This window comes from Trachypithecus francoisi, unplaced genomic scaffold, assembly GCF_009764315.1.
Source record: "Trachypithecus francoisi isolate TF-2019V2 unplaced genomic scaffold, Tfra_2.0 Lachesis_group20, whole genome shotgun sequence".
Classification (NCBI taxonomy): Eukaryota; Metazoa; Chordata; class Mammalia; order Primates; family Cercopithecidae; genus Trachypithecus; species Trachypithecus francoisi.
In genome coordinates, this window is record NW_022681466.1 from 18,210,525 (window position 1) to 18,228,061 (window position 17,537).

Sequence of the window (17,537 nt, forward strand, 5' to 3'; positions counted from 1 at the left end):
TGTGTGGTATCTTAATTTTGTTGAAATACAATTGGTAGAAAATAAACTGTGCGTATAGTGTGCAATTGGGTACTTTTTTATTTTTATTTTTATTTTTTTGAGACTGAGTTTCACTATTGCCCAGCCTGGAGTACAGTCGCACGATCTTGGCTCACTGCAACCTCCACCTCCTGAGTTCAGGCGATTCTCCTGCCTCAGCCTCCCAAGTAACTTAGATTACAGGTGCCTGCCACCATGCCCAGCTAATTTTTTGTATTTTTAGTAGAGATAGGGTTTTACCATGTTGGCCAGGTTGGTCTCAAACTCCTGACCTCACGCGATCTCCCTGCCTCAGCCTCCCAAAGTGCTGAGATTACAAGCGTGAGTTACCATGCCTGGCCTGGATACGTTTTAACATGCATATCCTCCACAATCAAGATAATGAACATAGCCATCACCCTCAAAATGTCCTGTTTCTTCCAGTGGAAGTTTCAAAGAACAACAAAAGTTTCCTGGTGCCCCATTGCAATCCATTCCTCTGGCTCTTCCCCATAAAATGACCTGCTTTGTGGTAATTTTTAGTGTTAAAAGTGTTTGGGTTTTTTGAGACAGTCTCACTCTGTCGCCCAGGCTGGAGTGCAGTGGCATGATCTCAGTTCACTGCAACCTCTGCCTTTGGGGCTCAAGTGATCCTCCTGCCTCAGCCTCCCAAGTAGCTGGGATTACAGGTGCCTACCACCATGCCTGGCTAATTTTTGTATTTTTGGTAGAGACAGGGTTTCACCACATTGCCCAACAGGCTGGTCTCAAACTCCTGACCTCAGGTGATCCACCCACCTTGGCCTCTTAAAGTGCTGGGATTACATGCATGAGCCACTGGGCCCAGCCTTGTTTTTTTTTTGTTTTTGTTCTTATTTTGTTTTTGAGACAGGGACTTGCTCTGTTCCTGCTGGAGTGCCATAGTGCAATCGTGGCTCACTTCAGCCTCGACCTCCCAGGCTCAAGAAATCCCCCCACTTCAACCTCCCTGGTACCTCGGACTACAGATATACACCACCACACCTAATTTTGGGGGATTAGAGAGGCAGTGTACAGACAGGGTCTCACTGTGTTGCCTAGGCTGGTCTCCAACTCCTGGGCTCAGGTGATCCTCCCAAAGTGCTGGGATCACAGGCATGAGCCACTGTGCCTGACCTAGTGTTAAAAGTTTTAGGCCAGGCGCGGTGGCTCACGATTCCAGCACTTTGGGAGGCTGAGACAGGCAGATCACCTGAGGTCAGGAGTTTGAGACCAGCCTGGCCATTACAGTGAAAGCCCATCTCTACTAAAAATTACCAAAATTAGCCTCGTGTATGTCACCCAGGCTGCAGTGTGGTGGCCGGATCCTGGCTCACTGCAAGCTCCGCCTCCCGGGTTCACGCCATCCTCCAGCTTCAGCCTCTGGAGTAGCTGGGACTACAGGCACCCGCCACCTCGCCCGGCTAGTTTTTTGTATTTTTTAGTAGAGACAGGGTTTCACCATGTTAGCCAGGATGGTCTCGATCTCCTGACCTTGTGATCTGCCCGTCTCGGCCTCCCAAAGTGCTGGGATTACAGGCTTGAGCCACCGCGCCTGGCCAACAGTCTAAACTTGAGGCCCATCAAGAGTGTGAGGGCTTCCTGCTCCCCCTACCCCATAATAGCTTCCAATCCCAATGTTCCCCTCTTTACCGTCACTTAACCCTCAGGTCATCTCCCCTAGGCTGGGGAAAGGCTGAGATCCAGGATTTGAGGGGTGGGCTCAGGTAGGCATAGGGGTGGGGAAAATTACAAAGGCCTAAATTTTCTGTTCTCATTTTAACAAGAAAGAAAAAGAAAGGCAAGATCTAGGTTGCTTCATCAGGGAAAGGGCTATTTCTGTAGTAAAAGGCCCAGCAGGCAGGAGGCACCTTCAAGAGGAAGGTGGGGGGATAGGACAGAGATTAGAGAGCAGGATGGCAGTCCTTCCTGCCGTCTACCCTCCTTCCCTCCTGCTACATCCTTGGTTCTGTCCCCAGGTGGATGAGAAATGCACCCTCTCTTCTCCCAGCATTTTCTTTTTTCTGTAGGCCTCTTGTCTGAGGGAGGGCTGAAATTCCAGCTCCAGTCTTTTTGGCTACCATCTCCCATAGACAGTGCACCCCTCTTTCCCAAGGCCCCCTTCCTCCTCCTCTCCAAGTGTCCTTGGCCCTGGATGCAGGAGTCTCCTTCCTTCTCCCTCCTGTCCCATCTCCAGCTGCCTCCCCCGGGGGAGAGTTGCCCATCCGCTCCCCACTTTGCCTTCAGTTAATATACTGCCTGCCAGCAACGTGCCTTTTACAGGTCAATAAAATTAGCGACTGGGGGCAGAGGGAGGGGGCAGGGGCTCAGGGGTGCTAAGCTCAAGGGCCTTGAATGTGGCTAGACTCACGGAGTCAGGACGCCTGTCATTCCAGGGCTAAACAGTGACAGCTGGGGGACCTGGGCTGGCGCTGGGGGCGGAGGAGGGGCTGTGTGGCAGGGAGAGAGATGGGCTGAGGATAAAGATGGTTTGGGTGCCTAATGGCCCCCTCAGCGACCTAAGCTCCTACACAGCTGAGCCCTGGAGAGGGCACCCTACCTTAGGGGAGTGTCCCGTCTCACACCCACCCTGCCAGGCCCGAAGAGCTCAGATGGAAGGGGACTCAGGCCAGGAGAGGTTTCGGAGCTTTCTTCTTCGTGTGAGCGGTCTTTATATGAAGTCACCGGCTCCAGGGCATCCGGGCAAGGCTGTCTGAAGCCGGGGATTTCCACCCATCCCCCTCATCCCCCTGGAGTCCTAACTTCCCAGCCTTCAGAACTCGAGCTCCGGGTCCTCCCTGTGGCCCAGATGCTTCCCCGGGACGTCCCACCTGAATGAGTCGGCGCACCCCACCGGCGGGGCCTCGAGGAGGGGCCGGCCCGGCTTCCCCTCCCAGCCCCGCCCCTGCCCCGCCGGGCCCCGCCCCTCCCGGCCAGCCCGACACGCAGCGTTCCCAGCCAGGCGAGAGCAGGTGGCCGCGGCGGGCTCCGTCTCTGCCCCGCAGGTAAGACGGCGACGCGGGCTGGTCCACGCCGAGGACCTCGAGGGCAGCCCGGGAGAACGAGGCAGCCCCTTCCACCTGTCCGGTCCTCTCGCCTCAAAATTGGGGGACCCCAAGGGACAGTGAGGAGGGACCCCAAGGGACAGTGAGGATATCCCTATCTCGGCTCTGCGCGCCGACGTTGGGCATCTGCTGGGCGGGACTGAACTCTGGGGCAGTTAGAGGGTCCTAGCTGGTTATCCCTGATACCAGGCGGGCTCCAAGGGATGGATAAGAAAGAGCCGGGCATTAGACACCCAGCTTTCTGGAGTGGGGCAGGTTGGGGATGGTGACGACTGGGCTCCGGAGTAAGGAACCTCGTTGACTGAGAGTGCGCCATGCCTCATCCAAGGGCAGCCTCTTCCCCACCATAGAGGGTGATGGCTTGACCCAAAGGGCTTCTGTTCTGTGGGCTAATGAGGTAAGAGCCGCGGCATAGCTGAGCTGGGGCCTGGGTTTTCTAATGAGCCCCAAGGCATCTGCATCATTTATTTACATCTGGGTACAGGGGAGTGAGCAGGGGATTACCCCATGGCCTAGGGAACCCAGAAAGTCTGGGAACTCAGTAGATCTTTTCTGTGTCTGTGTCACAGACCTAGCTGGGGAAGATGATCGCAGATGTTGCCTTATTGTAGACAGGGGAGCATTTGCACCCTCAGTGTTGAGATTCGGGCTGTAGGAAAGGCGTCCTGCCTCCCAGGACCTCGAGGAAGGCTTCCTGGAAGAGGAGGACCTGGGATGACAGCTTGACTGTGATGCTCAGAGCTCTGAGCCTCTAAGGAGGGGCAGCCTTTGGGTCTTGGTGCTGGGTTGAGGTAGAGCAGAGGACCCTGGGTTGTAGAACAAAGGGAAGTCAGGACATTGCCGTCTGGGTCCAGCTAGGACCCCGGGGACCTTCCTGAGATCATCACAAGCCTTTGGACAGACACGGGTGACAGTGGGGGAAGGGGGGCTTCCTTGTCTGTCTACATTCCCCATTCCATTGCCTTATTCCACCACACAAACCATCAGAGGCAGAAGGTCGTTCTCATATCTGACCTTCATCCCTTCTGGGTCCATGCCAGCTTCTTGCTTCTGGGAGGCCATGTGCTCTAGTGGAAAAGAATGGGGGCTTTGGGGTCAGTTAGAGGTGAGTTCTAATACCTCTACCTACTGCGTGACCTTGAACGAGTTTCTTAACCTCTTTGAGTTCACTTCCTCACCTGTAAAATGGGGATAATAATAGAACCCACCTCACAGGGTGGCTGCAAGGATTAAATGAGGGTACACATGTAGAGCGCTTAGCACAGTGCCTGGCGCCTGGCAAGGGCTCAGAAAGTACAAGTGTCCCCTCATGTGTCGGACAGCAAAGCCGATCTGCAGGGGTGAGGGCAAGCAGGGGAGGGGGGAGTGGAAGGGTTTTTTTTTTTTTTTAAGCTAAGCTTGGCTATAAAGAGTGCCATTTGCTGCATGCCCCCCGACCAGCCCCTTCCCCCTGCTGGCTCCTGGATCTCTGGACCTGTCTGGGCTGCCCAAGGCCCTTCACCTCCTCCTCTTTTAGTCACCTTGTTTGTGTTGCCTTGTGTCTCTGTAGGGGGGAGAGAGCCCCCGCCCCCGCCCAAGGAAGGGACCAGTACCAGCAGGAGCTCACTTGGGGCTGTGCCTCAGTGGAACAAGCTCTAGCTTGGAGACCCAACCTGAAAAAAATGCCCTCTTGTCATCACGGCTCTGCCCTCCCCACCTCCAGAAGTCCACAAGTTGGGATCAAGCCGCACTAAATTTTTCCAGGAAGAAAAACAATACAAGTGACTGAAAGTCCTGTTTGGGGATTGTCCAAGCTGTCCTCCAATGGAAGAACGGCTTCAGGCCCTGGCCTGATCTCTAGGCTGCCAGGGAAGGCTGAGTTCAGTAGCACCCTTAAACCTGGGCAAGGGAGGGAGTGCCCATGCCCTAAGCTGGGGGCTTTCAAAGGCTCCACTCTGGCCCTCCTGCTGCCAGTCCTCTCCCTGTGGGATGAGGCATCAGCAGGGCCTCGGGGATGAGACTGTGAGTCCCCTCCAAGACCACATTCTCCATACCTGTGACTCTGGAGGTCCCTGCCCAGATGGTCACCATCTGGCTCCCAGCCCATGCCAGCCTCTTCCCTGGGTCTGTCCGCCTCAGGACAGGTTATGCCAATAGTGTGTGTGCCCCTAGGGACAGTGAAGGGACAGCTATTTGCAGGGGCTGTGGATGGAGCTAGGACATGAGGCTGGGTGTCCTTATACATGCACGAGAGTCCTTTGTGGTGCAGACGGGACATGGCAGCAGGAAGCAGGGTGACCAGGGTGCGAGTGGAGCTGTCTCCTCTGCACAGAGCCGTTCTGATGCATAAAGCTCAGGAGGCAAACAAATCCAAATTTGTATCTGGTCCTCCAGGTTGTTAGTGAAGGTGTATTTATCAGGGTGAGAGGTTAGAACATATTTCACCGTTTGCTGGTCTGATTTATAACTTTTAAATATGTAGACATATGTCTGTGGGTTGCCATTTATCCCCTTGCCCCAGGCCCTGTGAGTGTTCCAGGTGGGCCTGGCTGGGCCTGTGACTTCAGCTGCCATTTGGTTAATTCCTTCCCCATTCTCCCTGTCCCCCAGTAGAACAGTACCCCCATAAAACCGGGCTTAGAACATGCTTACCTGGACCAGGAAGGAGTTTCAAGGTGAAATGAAGATTGTCAGTTGTCACCAACAAGCAGTTCCCCCGTGAGCCTCCTGACCTCATTATCCACCACAAAACTGGGACAATTTTTTTTAAATGTCCTGTGATACTTGAGAGAGAAGGGCTGGGAAGGAGAGGTTACTTCTGTCCTGTGTGTGGTGAGGGTGTGGGTCACTGGACCCCAGGAGCAAGGAGGGAACTAAATGGGGCCACAGCAGCAGGCGGGATGGAAGCTAGCCTGGGGGAAATCCAGGGTTGGACCCCACCATCCCTCCAGCTGCCCTTCTCAGAGGGAGCTGCGCCTGCAGCCAGGGAGGGGCCATGTGTCTATCATGTGGGTTCTCCCGTGAGTTTGGAGTTTGGGCTTGGGACAGGGGAGAATGTGGGGTCAGCTGGCCAGGCGGTGGGGTTCATCCCCAGCGGGAATGAATGGCACGCTGGTGTTGACTGTAGTCGAGTGCCCTGTGGCACCTGGACACACCGTCTGTTCAGAAGAGAGGCATGAAACCTTTGTTGTGGCTGTCTCTGCTCACTCATTGCTTCCGATTGGGCTATTTGAGGAACAGCCTGCCACCTTGGCCTCATTAGCATCGTGAGGCTCTTAATGGAACTGGACACACACACATGTACACACACTCACAAACTCACTCAGGTACGCATGCCCGCCTGCACTAACTCCCAGAGGTCTGTGTATAGGATTGAGCGCTCCTAAATCCTACCCCAGGTGCAATCTGGGGTGTGGCCACCCTTGCAGACCCACCTTGACACACACGGCTTGTGACACCCACACCCCCAGTCACACTTTCACTGTCCCTTATTGGTGACTTTTCATTCACCTTGGGTGACCTGCTGGCTCCAGTGGCCAAGGGTTGGCTTACTAGAGGGTGGCTGGGGGCCAGACGCTGGCAGCAGTTGGTTCAGCTTTGGGGACAGGAGGCAGCAGCATTGCCCTGGTGAGGCCACCCCCAGTGGGGCTCGACCCCCCAGCACTTTGGCTCCCTCACATCTCCCAGGAGAGTGTCTCCGGATCCTGAGGCCGTCTGTTCTTGTGTAGTTCTCGTGAGCCTCTTTCTGCTTCTGCCTATGAGTGTGTCTGGCCCTGCGCCTCCTGCGTGCCCCCCATCTCTGTCCTTTCCCCTCTCCTGACCCTATCCTTTGCTATCTCTGTCTCTCCTCTCCACCCATCTAGCTCTTTTTCTGTGAGTCTTTCTCTCTTTGTCTCTTCTTCTTCCTTTTTCTCTGCCTCCTGTGTCTACCCCTTCTCCCTCTGTCCCTCTTTCTCACACTCCCACTCTTAGTGTCTGACTGCATGGCTATCTCTCTGGGTGGGTCTTGCTGTATCTTCACCTCTCTCTATCTCTGCCTGTCAGTCTGGACGTGTATCCCTCTGACTTTCTGCCTCAGTCTCTTGAGGAGTCTCAGGAAAAGGACAGCCAAGAGTCCTAAAAGAAGGTGACAGCCAGGCACAGTGGCTCACACCTGTAATACCAGCACTTTGGGAGGCTGAGGTGGGTGGATCACCTGAGGTCAGAAGTTCGAAACCAGCCTGGCCAACATGGTGAACCCCCATCTCTACTAAAAATACAAAATTAGCCGGGCATGGTGGCACATGCCTGTAATCTCAACCACTTGGGAGGTTGAGGCGGGAGAATCGTTTGTACCTGGGAGGCAGAGTTTGCAGCAAGCCAAAATTGCACCATTGCACTCTAGCCTGGGCAACAAATGTGAAATTCCATCTCAAAAAAAAAAAGAAGGTGATAATGCTTCCCAGGGGACCACGATCACTTCTGGGCCCCTCCACTGCCAGACAAGGAGGCAAGAAAGGGAATATCATGTCCTAAGGAGAGTGGATGGGTCGGGAGCAGTGGCTCACACCTGTAATCCCAGCACTTTGGGAGGCCAAGGTGGGTGGATTGCTTGAGGTCAGGATTTAGAAATCAGCCTGGCCAACATGGTAAAACCTCATCTCTGCTAAAAAGTACAAAAAATTAGCCTGGCATGGTGATGGGTGCCTATAATCCCAGGTACTTGGGAGGCTGAGAGAGGAGAATTACCTGAGCCTGGGAGGTGCAGGTTGCAGTGAGCCGAGATCATGCCACTGCACTCCAGTCTGGATGACAGAGTGAGACCCTCTCTCAAAAAAAAAAAAAAAAGGCCGGGCGCGGTGGCTCAAGTCTGTAATCCCAGCACTTTGGGAGGCCGAGACGGGCGGATCACGAGGTCAGGAGATCGAGACCATCCTGGCTAACATGGTGAAACCCCGTCTCTACTAAAAAATACAAAAAACTAGCCGGGCGAGGTGGCGGGCGCCTGTAGTCCCAGCTACTCGGGAGGCTGAGGCAGGAGAATGGCATATAAACCCGGGAGGCGGAGCTTGCGATGAGCTGAGATCCAGCCACTGCACTCCAGCCCAGGCGACAGAGCGAGACTCCGTCTCCAAAAAATAAAAATAAAAAATAAAAAATAAATAAAAAGAAAAAAGAAAAAAAGAAAAAAAAGAGAGCTGATGGCTCATCCCCTCCAGCTCCTCTGTTGAGAACTCTGGGGTTTCAGCTCCAGACTCTGAAACATTCTTCAGTGATGAGGCCCGGGGTCATAGGCCTGGGAGCAGGGCTGGGGGTCCAGAGCCATCTGGGAGATAAGGGATAGAGCCCCTTGTCTGTCTGGTTGACTTGATTGACCTTGAACTGAGGGAAGGGCGCTGGGACTTGGAGTCTCCCTCAGAAGAGGCGTGGACCAGAGTGGGGCTGAATCGACACTTTTCTTTCTCCTGGAAGGAGCCAAGCTCAGCCCACCCACCCCAGGCCCCAGCTTCCTGCTCCAAACCACGACTGTGCTCCCCACCCTGTTCCAAATATTTCTGCCAACTGCCCCAGGCCAAGGGGCCTGTTTAAACAGCCTCCCTGCCCTCTCCTGGCCTTCCCACCTCTGTGGCCTCCCTATCACTCCCACGGCTTCTCCGCTTCTCGCACAGGAGCCACTGTGTTGGCTGTTTGTTTATTTGACTAAGATTTCCTCGGGTGGAGCAAGGACTGACTCCACAGGTCCTTCTTCTCACCTTAGATGCCTTCGGCCTTGCTCCCCTGCCCTGTCCAGCCTTCCCAGGACCCACCCGCCGGTCCCCAATGTCTCTCCTACATCCCAAGCCCCAGACTTCTCTCCCGTTCTGATTTCAGCTCTGCTCAGCCTCACATGTGATGCCAGCTGATCCCCTCCTCGGCCCCAAAGTTGAGTGCTCTGGTCCTGGAGGGCAGGATGGGGACGGGACACTCCGCCACCCCCTGCTGAGAGGAGAGGAACTGCCAGGAAAAGGCATTGGGAACAGAAACCCTTGGGTTTTCTAGGGGTTCCTAAAGAGGGACACATGGGGTATGATCTTTGGAATGTGGGAGGAGCCTACCTACTCTCCCTGTTGGCAGAGGCTTGAGCCAGTCTTCCAGTGAGACTTGAGCAGAGAAAGAATTCTCTAATGGGCTCCGGTCCCCTGCAAGAATCCATCTCCAGAACAATCTCCCTGGGACCCCAAGGGGCCTCCCATCCCCTGATTGTATACAGAACTTTGCAGTAGGCCAGGCGCGGTGGTTCAAGCCTGTAATCCCAGCACTTTGGGAGGCCAGGACGGGCAGATCACGAGGTCAGGAGATCAAGACCATCCTGGCTAACACGGTGAAACCCCGTCTCTACTAAAAAATACAAAAAAACTAGCCGGGTGAGGTGGCGGGCGCCTGTAGTCCCAGCTACTTGGGAGGCTGAGGCAGGAGAATGTTGTAAACCCGGGAGGCGGAGCTTGCAGTGAGCTGAGATCCAACCACTGCACTGCACTCCAGCCTGGGTGACACAGCGAGACTCCGTCTCAAAAAAAAAAAAAAAAAAAGAACTTTGCAGTATACAGAACTGCCTCATTCCATCCTATGAGCACCTGTGGAGATCAAAATTCTTTTTTTTTTTTTTTGACATGAGTCTTGCTTGCTCTGTTGCCCAGGCTGGAGTGCAGTGGCGCAATCTCAGCTCACTGCAACCTCCCCTTCCCAGGCTCACAAGATTCTCATGCCTCAGCCTCCTGAGTAGCTGGGATTACAGGCACGCACTACCATACCCAGCTAATTTTCTGTATTTTTGGTAGAGACGGGGTTTCGCCATGTTGTCCAGGCTGGTCTTGAACTCCTGAGCTCAGGTGATCCACCCACCTTGGCCTCCCAAAATGCTAAGATGAGGCATGAGCCTCTGTGCCTGGCCGAGATCAAAGTTCTTTTTGTAGATGATGAAAGCTCATAGAGCAAAGGAACTTTCTCAGAGTCAATCTTCTAGCAGAACCTGGACTTGAACCTGGGTCTCCTCACCCCCACAGCCAGTGCTCTTTGCCGGACCTTGCTGGAGCTGCTCTTTTGACTAAAAGAGTCACAGGCTGCAGTCACCCCTGACTCTCGCTGAATCTCCCCCTCACCCAAATCTCCTCTACCTTCACACACACAGACTCCTGGCCCTGTGTCTCTGACTGGGAGGTGAATGTAGGGGCAGGTAGCAGTCTTGTGACCTTATTCTGAAATTTGCTGTCCTAGTTAGCAGCTTCCTGAGGGGAGAGGGACACCAGAAGCTTTTAGAGATGGTTTCAACCTTCTGGGTGCTAATTGGGAATGAGACTCTCCCTAGGTTGAGACTGGGGACAGCTATTCTGGGTCTGCAAGATGAGGTGTGGGGGTGGAGAGGCCAGAGGGGGGATCAGGAAGTTTCCCCAAATAGCCTGGCCTGAGGCCACATGTGGGAGCCAAGCCCCAAGGAGGAGGCCCAGATGAAGGGGTGGAAGGGGAGCTGTCCAGTTGGCACATGGGCCTGACCCTTGGGAAGCTGGCCATAGGGCAAAAATCAGGAGCAGGACTGGTTTTGTCTTCTCTTTTCTTTTAAGTTTGAGATGAAGTCTTGCTCTGCCACCCAGGCTGGAGTGCAGTGGCGCGATAATAGCTCACTGCAGCCTCTGCCTCCCAGACCCAAGCAATCCTCCCACCCCAGCCTTCAGCCCAGAGCCTCACGATTTGCTGGGACTATAGGCACACACCTGGATAATTTTGTTACATTTTTTGTAGAGACAGGGATCTCCTTCTGTTGCCCAGATTGGTCTCAAACTCCCGGGCTCAAGCGATCCTCCTGCCTCAGCCTCCCAAAGTGCTAGGATTACAGGCTCATGCCTGTAATGCCACCATGCGGCCAGTCTTCTCTTTGTTCTCCCACTGAAATGGGCTTCCCTGGAACTTGATGTCATGAGTAAGTGGGTGTGTCTCTACCCTGTCCCAGCCCCTACCCCCAAGCCCCAGCCTACTGTCCTAGCTCTCACCCCAGTGACACTGATTTACTCATTCATTTAACCAATATTTGTTGAGCACCTACTATATGTTATACTTGCTAGCCTCTGCCTGCCTTGGGAATTCAAGGAGGAACAAGACAGGGTTCCAAGAGGGAACAAGATAGGTTCTCAAGAGGGAATAAGAGGCCGGGTGTGGTGGCTCACATCTGTAATCCCAGCACTTTGGGAGACCAAGGTGGGCGGATCACTTGGGGTCAGGAGTTCGAGACCAGTCTGGCCAACATGGTGAAACCGTGTCACTAACTAAAAATACAAAAATTAGCCAGGCGTGTTGGTGCATGCCTGTAATCCCAGCTACTCGGGAGGCTGAGGCAGGAGAATCGCTTGAACCCAGAAGGCAGAGATTGCAGTGAGCCGAGATCACACAATTGCACTCCAGCCTGGGCAACAGAGAGAGACTCCCTCTCAAAAAAAAAAAACAAAAAAAAAAAGGAATAAGAGGAAATGGGAAGGAAGGAAGTGTACCCTAGAGAGAGCAATGCAGGAAGGCGTCTCTCAGAGGTGATAGTTAAATATCAGCCATGAGAAGGAGGAGGGAGGGGTCAGAAGGAAAAGAGCACTCAAGGCAGAGAGAACAGGCTTTGAGAAAGCTCCCAAGTGAGGGGTAGCTCGCTGTGCTCCAGGGAGAGAAAGAGCCCAGTGTGGCTAGAAGGTGGGAGTCATAGGAAACAGATCGGAGGGGCACAGGATATTTTAACCACTATGGATATTTTGACCCTAAGGATGTTTTGAATGCAAACATTTTAAACCAAAACATACCAACACTGAAAATATTTTTTTTTTTTTTTTTGAGACGGAGTCTCGATCTGTCACCCAGGCTGGAGTGCTGTGGCCAGATCTCAGCTCACTGCAAGCTCCGCCTCCCGGGTTTACGCCATTCTCCTGCCTCAGCCTCCCGGGTAGCTGGGACTACAGGCGCCGCCACCTCGCCCGGCTAGTTTTTTGTAGTTTTTAGTAGAGACGGGGTTTCACCGTGTTAGCCAGGATGGTCTCGATCTCCTGACCTCGTGATCCGCCCGTCTCGGCCTCCCAAAGTGCTGGGATTACAGGCTTGAGCCACCGCGCCCGGCCTCACTGAAAATATTTTAAGAAGGTGTTCTCCAACTTGAACTCTATTTATCCAACTTAATTCTTTGATCAGAGTTTTGTTTTTCCCCCGTGGTACAGTTAAACAAATGTCCATGTTTTTCATTCCATTGTAATTTCACCGAAACTGTTTTCATCAGCATCAATTCCGTATACATTCTGCTGCTGAGATTGGAGGCATCCATCAGTGTGGGGGCTGCAAGCTCTTGACACGAGAGCTTATGTGATTGACTGGGTAACCCCATCCCATTTTGGAAGATTTAAATTAAAACCAAAAAAAAGATTCGTGGTCAAGATTTGATTCTTTTGTGCATTTTAGTCAATAATGAGTTTTCTTATATCCAGTTCTAGCCATCCTCAGTGTTACTTCTACCCGTAATATTTTTAGGTGGAGAGTTGTATTTATATCTCAGTTAATCTGTGGGAGGGATCAGGTGGAAGGGGTGGACTGTGAGAGAAGGGCCTGGGGGAGAGGAACGGCCCGGATCTTCCAGGCTGGGGCAAGCATTCTCCTAAAGCAAAGGGTGAAGCCTTGGGAGCTTTTATCCCGGAGCATGATGTGATCAGATTTGCCTTTATTTTTATTTATTTATTTAGAGACAGGGTCTTATTCTGTCCCCCAGGCTGGAGTGCGGTGGTGTGATCACGGCTCACTGCAGCTTCAACCTCCCAGGTTCAAGCTATCCTCCCACCTCAGCCTCCCGAGTAGCTGGGACTATAGGCGTGCACCACCATACCCGGCTAATTTTTGTATTTTTTTGTAGAGATGGAGTCTTGCCATGTTGCCCAGGCTGGAGAGCTGCCCTTTTAATAGTCTCCCTCTGGCTGTGTGAAGATGAGACTGGGAGGGAGAGGAAGTGGGGAAGTAGAGGCAGGGAGGCCAGTGAGGAGGCTGTTCTGCCCATCCAGGTGGTAAAGAAGTGAACTGGGCCAGGTGTGGTGACGTGTGTGCCTGTAGTCACAGTGCGTTCAGAGGCCAAGGCGGGAGGATTGCTTGAGGCCAGGAGGTCGAGGGTGCAGTAAGCTGTGATCACACCACTGCACTCCAGCCTGGGCGACGGGTTACAGATAGAGTATGGGGTTAAAAAAAGGGCAGGGCGGCCGGGCGCGGTGGCTCAAGCCTGTAATCCCAGCACTTTGGGAGGCCGAGACGGGCGGATCACGAGGTCAGGAGATCGAGACCATCCTGGCTAACACAGTGAAACCCCATCTCTACTAAAAATACAAAAACTAGCCGGGCGAGGTGGCGGGCGCCTGTAGTCCCAGCTACCGGGAGGCTGAGGCAGGAGAATGGCGTAAACCCGGGAGGCGGAGCTCAGTGAGCTGAGATCCGGCCACTGCACTCCAGTCCTGGCGACAGAGCGAGACTCTGCCTCAAAAAAAAAAAAAAAAAAAAAGGCAGGGTAATCTCTGTCCTACTCCCCAGGATTCCGCCACAGCCCTCCCCCAACACCCAGAATGCCCTCACTGCCGTTCCCACACTCTTAGCTCCCTGCTCCTGGTATCTGAGGCAGCTTGGAGCCCTTCCCCACAACACCCAGGCTGTGGCCACTCGGAGTTTGCACAGAGTTGAAACCAAGAACTGGGGTGTTTCCGTTGGGGGTTTCTCCTTCTTTGCACTGAGGGAGAGTCAGGGATGCTCTACTGAGGTTAGGGTGGGGGATGGAAGGGATGGGAATGGCCCTGGGATCCACCTACCTCGAGTCCCGTGGCTGGAGCCGCCCAGGCGGCCGCAGACCTGGCGGTGAAACAGACCCAGACACAGGGCGCTTGTCCGACCGTGCTCCGCCCTCAGGGTGTGACACTGGGCAGGGGGACAAAGGGGCCTCTGTCAGTGTGGGGCACTGCGCCCACCCGGGCCAGGCCAGGCGCCTGAGGAGGGAGGGAGGTGACCTGGGGGTGCTGGAAGAAGGAAGGTTGAAGGCAGACAGACCCCAGGTTTGAGTGCCATCTGGGCAAGTCTCTTCCTCTCCGGATCCTCAGTCTCCTCACCTGTAAAGTGGAAATCTCAGTCCCAACCTCCCAGACCTGGCATCAGCAGGACCGACCTTGTTGATTGACTGACTACACTTGTGTTATTTAGCAAACACATGTAATGATTACCACGTGCCTGGTTGCTAAACACTTTACAAATATTGACTCAGGTAATCCCCATAACGACCCTCTAAGAGTGTCGATTAAAAAAAAATTAACCATTTAAAGAATTAAAGTTAGTTTTATTTAGAAGTCTTACAGAGGACTATAGACAAGGCCTATAGCCCTAAAACAGTTTTGTCAGACTGTTTTATTTTTATTTATTTATTTATTTTTTGAGACGGAGTCTTGCTCTGTCGCCGGAGCTGGAGTGCAGTGGCCGGATCTCAGCTCACTGCAAGCTCCGCCTCCCGGGTTCACGCCATTCTCCTGCCTCAGCCTCCCGAGTAGCTGGGACTACAGACACCTGCCACCTCGCCCGGCTAGTTTTTTGTATTTTTTTTTAGTAGAGACGGGGTTTCACAGTGTTCGCCAGGATGGTCTCGATCTCCTGACCTCGTGATCCGCCCGTCTCGGCCTCCCAAAGTGCTGGGATTACAGGCTTGAGCCACCGCGCCCGGCCGTCAGACTGTTTTAAATCAGTGTTTTAGCTTATAGTTTATATGTAGGTAGTGGGGGTTCAGTATGTGCAAAATGATATCAAAATTTGGCTGCAAGAGTATATTGGTTATAGATTACGGAGGTATAATCACTAACTCTGTCAGACATTATTTTATGTGCAAGAAAAGGCAAGGACTACAGTTATTTTATTTTTATGGAGACAGGGGTCTTACTATGTTCCCCTGGTTGGTCTTAAGCTCCTGGCCTCAAGTGAACTTTCTGCCTCAGATTCCCAAAGTGCTGGGATTTACAGGCATGAACCACTGCGCCTGGCTAGGACTGGGGCCATTGATCTTTTAAGGAATATAGTGATTCAGGCAAGAGATGGGGGGGCGGTGGGAGGTGCTGTGTTTTATCTTGTTTTGTCTTTAAAACTCTTTTCAAAGAGCTGCAGATAAGCACAGAGTCAGGGACTTTGTGAAATTATCCTGGTAAGCAGAAATGAGCAAATGGCTTCTGATGTTTGCTATTTTGTGTCACAAGTTTTTTCTTTTGGTCATAAATCAGCTGCCTGGTTGTATTTAAAAGACAAATGCTGATTGTGTCAGGTAACTAGGAAGGCTTTTTTCAGGAAGATTGATTGTTTTCAGTTGTAGACTTGTAAGAAATGAGCACCCGTGTGTGTTGGTGGACGCCTGTAATCCCAGCTACTTGGGAGGCTGAGGCAGGAGAATCGCTTGAACCTGGGAGGCAGAGTTTGCAGTGATCCAAGATCACACCATTGCACTCCAGCCTGGGCGATGGAACAAGACTCTGTTTCAAAAAAAAAAAAAAAGACTTTAAAAGTTAGATGAATGCAAAAATTTTAATTCTTTTAAAGTTCAGTTTTTTAAAGTAATCAAAAACAATAAAGACAACACAGGATTTTCTTGGTAAAATGTAAAATCTTTGTTTTTTGGGTCAGTTACCAGAAAACAAAGACCTCCTGTAGTGTGACTGGTTTTTTAAAACATTTTGTTATGGCCAGGCACGGTGGCTCATGCCTGTAATCCCAACACTTTGGGAGGCCGCGGTGAATGGATCTCAAGGTCAGGAGATTGAGACCATCCTGACTAACGTGGTGAAACCCCGTCTCTACCAAAACTACAAAAAATTAGCGGGGCATGTTGGTTGGCTCCTGTCATCCCAGCTACTCGGGAGGCTGAGGCAGGAGAATGACATGAACCCGGGAGGCGGAGCTTGCAATGAGCTGAGATTGCACCACTGCACTCCAGCCTGGGTGACAGAGCGAGACTCCGTCTCAAAAAAAAAAAAAAAGCCAACATTTTGTCATGAGTCAGGAGTTTTGTGAAATTATGCTGGCAAGCAAAAATGAACAGGCATGGTTTCTTACATTTGCCACTTTGTCTCTCAAGAAGTACTGTTTTTTGTTTTTTGGGGTTTTTCTTGAGAAGGAGTTTCATTCTGTTGCCCACGCTGGAGTTCAATGATGCAATCTTGGCTCACTGCAACCTCCGGCTCCCGGGTTCAAGCGACTCTCCTGTCTCAGCCTCCCAAGTAGCTGGGATTACAGGCATGCACCACCATCCCGGCTAAATTTTGTATTTATAGTAGAGACGGGGCTTCACCATGTTGAACAGGCTGGTCTCGAACTCTTGACCTCAGGTGACCCACCAGCCTTGGCCTCCCAAAGTGCTGGGATTACAGGTGTGACCACTGCACCTGGTCTCGCCTGGCTAATTTTTGTATTTTTTTGTAGAGACAGGGTCTCACTATGTTGCCCAGGCTGGTCTCAAACTCCTAGACTCAACCAATCCTCCTGCCTCAGCCTCCCACAGTGCTGGGATTACAGGCATGAACTGCCACACCGGCTGATACCTGGTTCTTTAGCGGGGATGGAGAGGGTGTCCTGGAGCACCTTTGCCTGGGGGAACATAATTGTACACTGTCTCCTGTCCTAGGGCTGGCTGATAGGGCAAGGCCAAGAGAGAAGTGGATGGGAGAGAAGCCGGATGCCACAAGAGGAATCTTCGGACTAGAGACTCAGGTCAGGGGGTGGAGCAGGGATCTAGAGGAGCCAGTCACCACCCTGCCACCTTTGACCCAGTTGTGGGAGCAGGGGAGGCTGGAAGAGATTTGGTATTCCTTCAATAGAAGGTTGGTATTCCATCAGAATCTCTGGAAAGGGGTCGGGCCTGGTAGCTCACGCCTGTAATCCCAGCACTTTGGAAGGCCGAGGAGAGCAGATCACTGAGGTCAGGAGTTCGAGAACAGCCTGGTCAGCATTGTGAAACTCCTACTCTACTAAAAAATATAAAAATTAGCTGGGTATGATGGCAGGCACCTGTAATCCCAGCTACTTGGAGGCTGAGTCAGGAGAATGACTTGAACCCGGAAGTGAAGGTTTCAGTGAGCTGAGATTACACCACTGGATTCCAGCCTGGGTGACAGAGTCAGACCCCATCTCAAAAAATTTTTTAAAAATCCCTGGAGAGGAGCTTGGACATCAGAATCTTCCAAGGCTGCTCAGGTGATTCTTGTGAGTGTTTGTGGCCAAAAACCCTCAGGCAGGCCTGTCCCTCAGGTCACCCAGGTCTGACAGAGCCCCTTCAGAGGGGCCCCTCCTGAGTACTGGTCTTCTGCAAGCCCTCGTCTGTTGTGGGAAGTCAGGGACCCCCAACGGAGGGACCGACTGAAGCCGCAGCAGAAGAATATAAATTGTGAAGGTTTCATGGACATTTATTAGTTCCCCAAATTAATACTT

At 52.5% G+C, this 17,537-nt stretch overlaps 1 long non-coding RNA gene across 1 annotated transcript; it reads right to left on the reverse strand.

Annotated features, from left to right (window-relative positions):
• Positions 1–6,021: 6,021 nt before the first annotated feature.
• Positions 6,022–13,999, reverse strand: LOC117066976. Its single transcript, XR_004430564.1, has 3 exons — positions 13,898–13,999; positions 9,155–9,238; positions 6,022–6,238 (listed from the first exon to the last, which is right to left on the reverse strand). It is a non-coding gene; the product is annotated as an uncharacterized LOC117066976 (long non-coding RNA).
• Between the last annotated feature and the right edge of the window lie 3,538 nt (positions 14,000–17,537).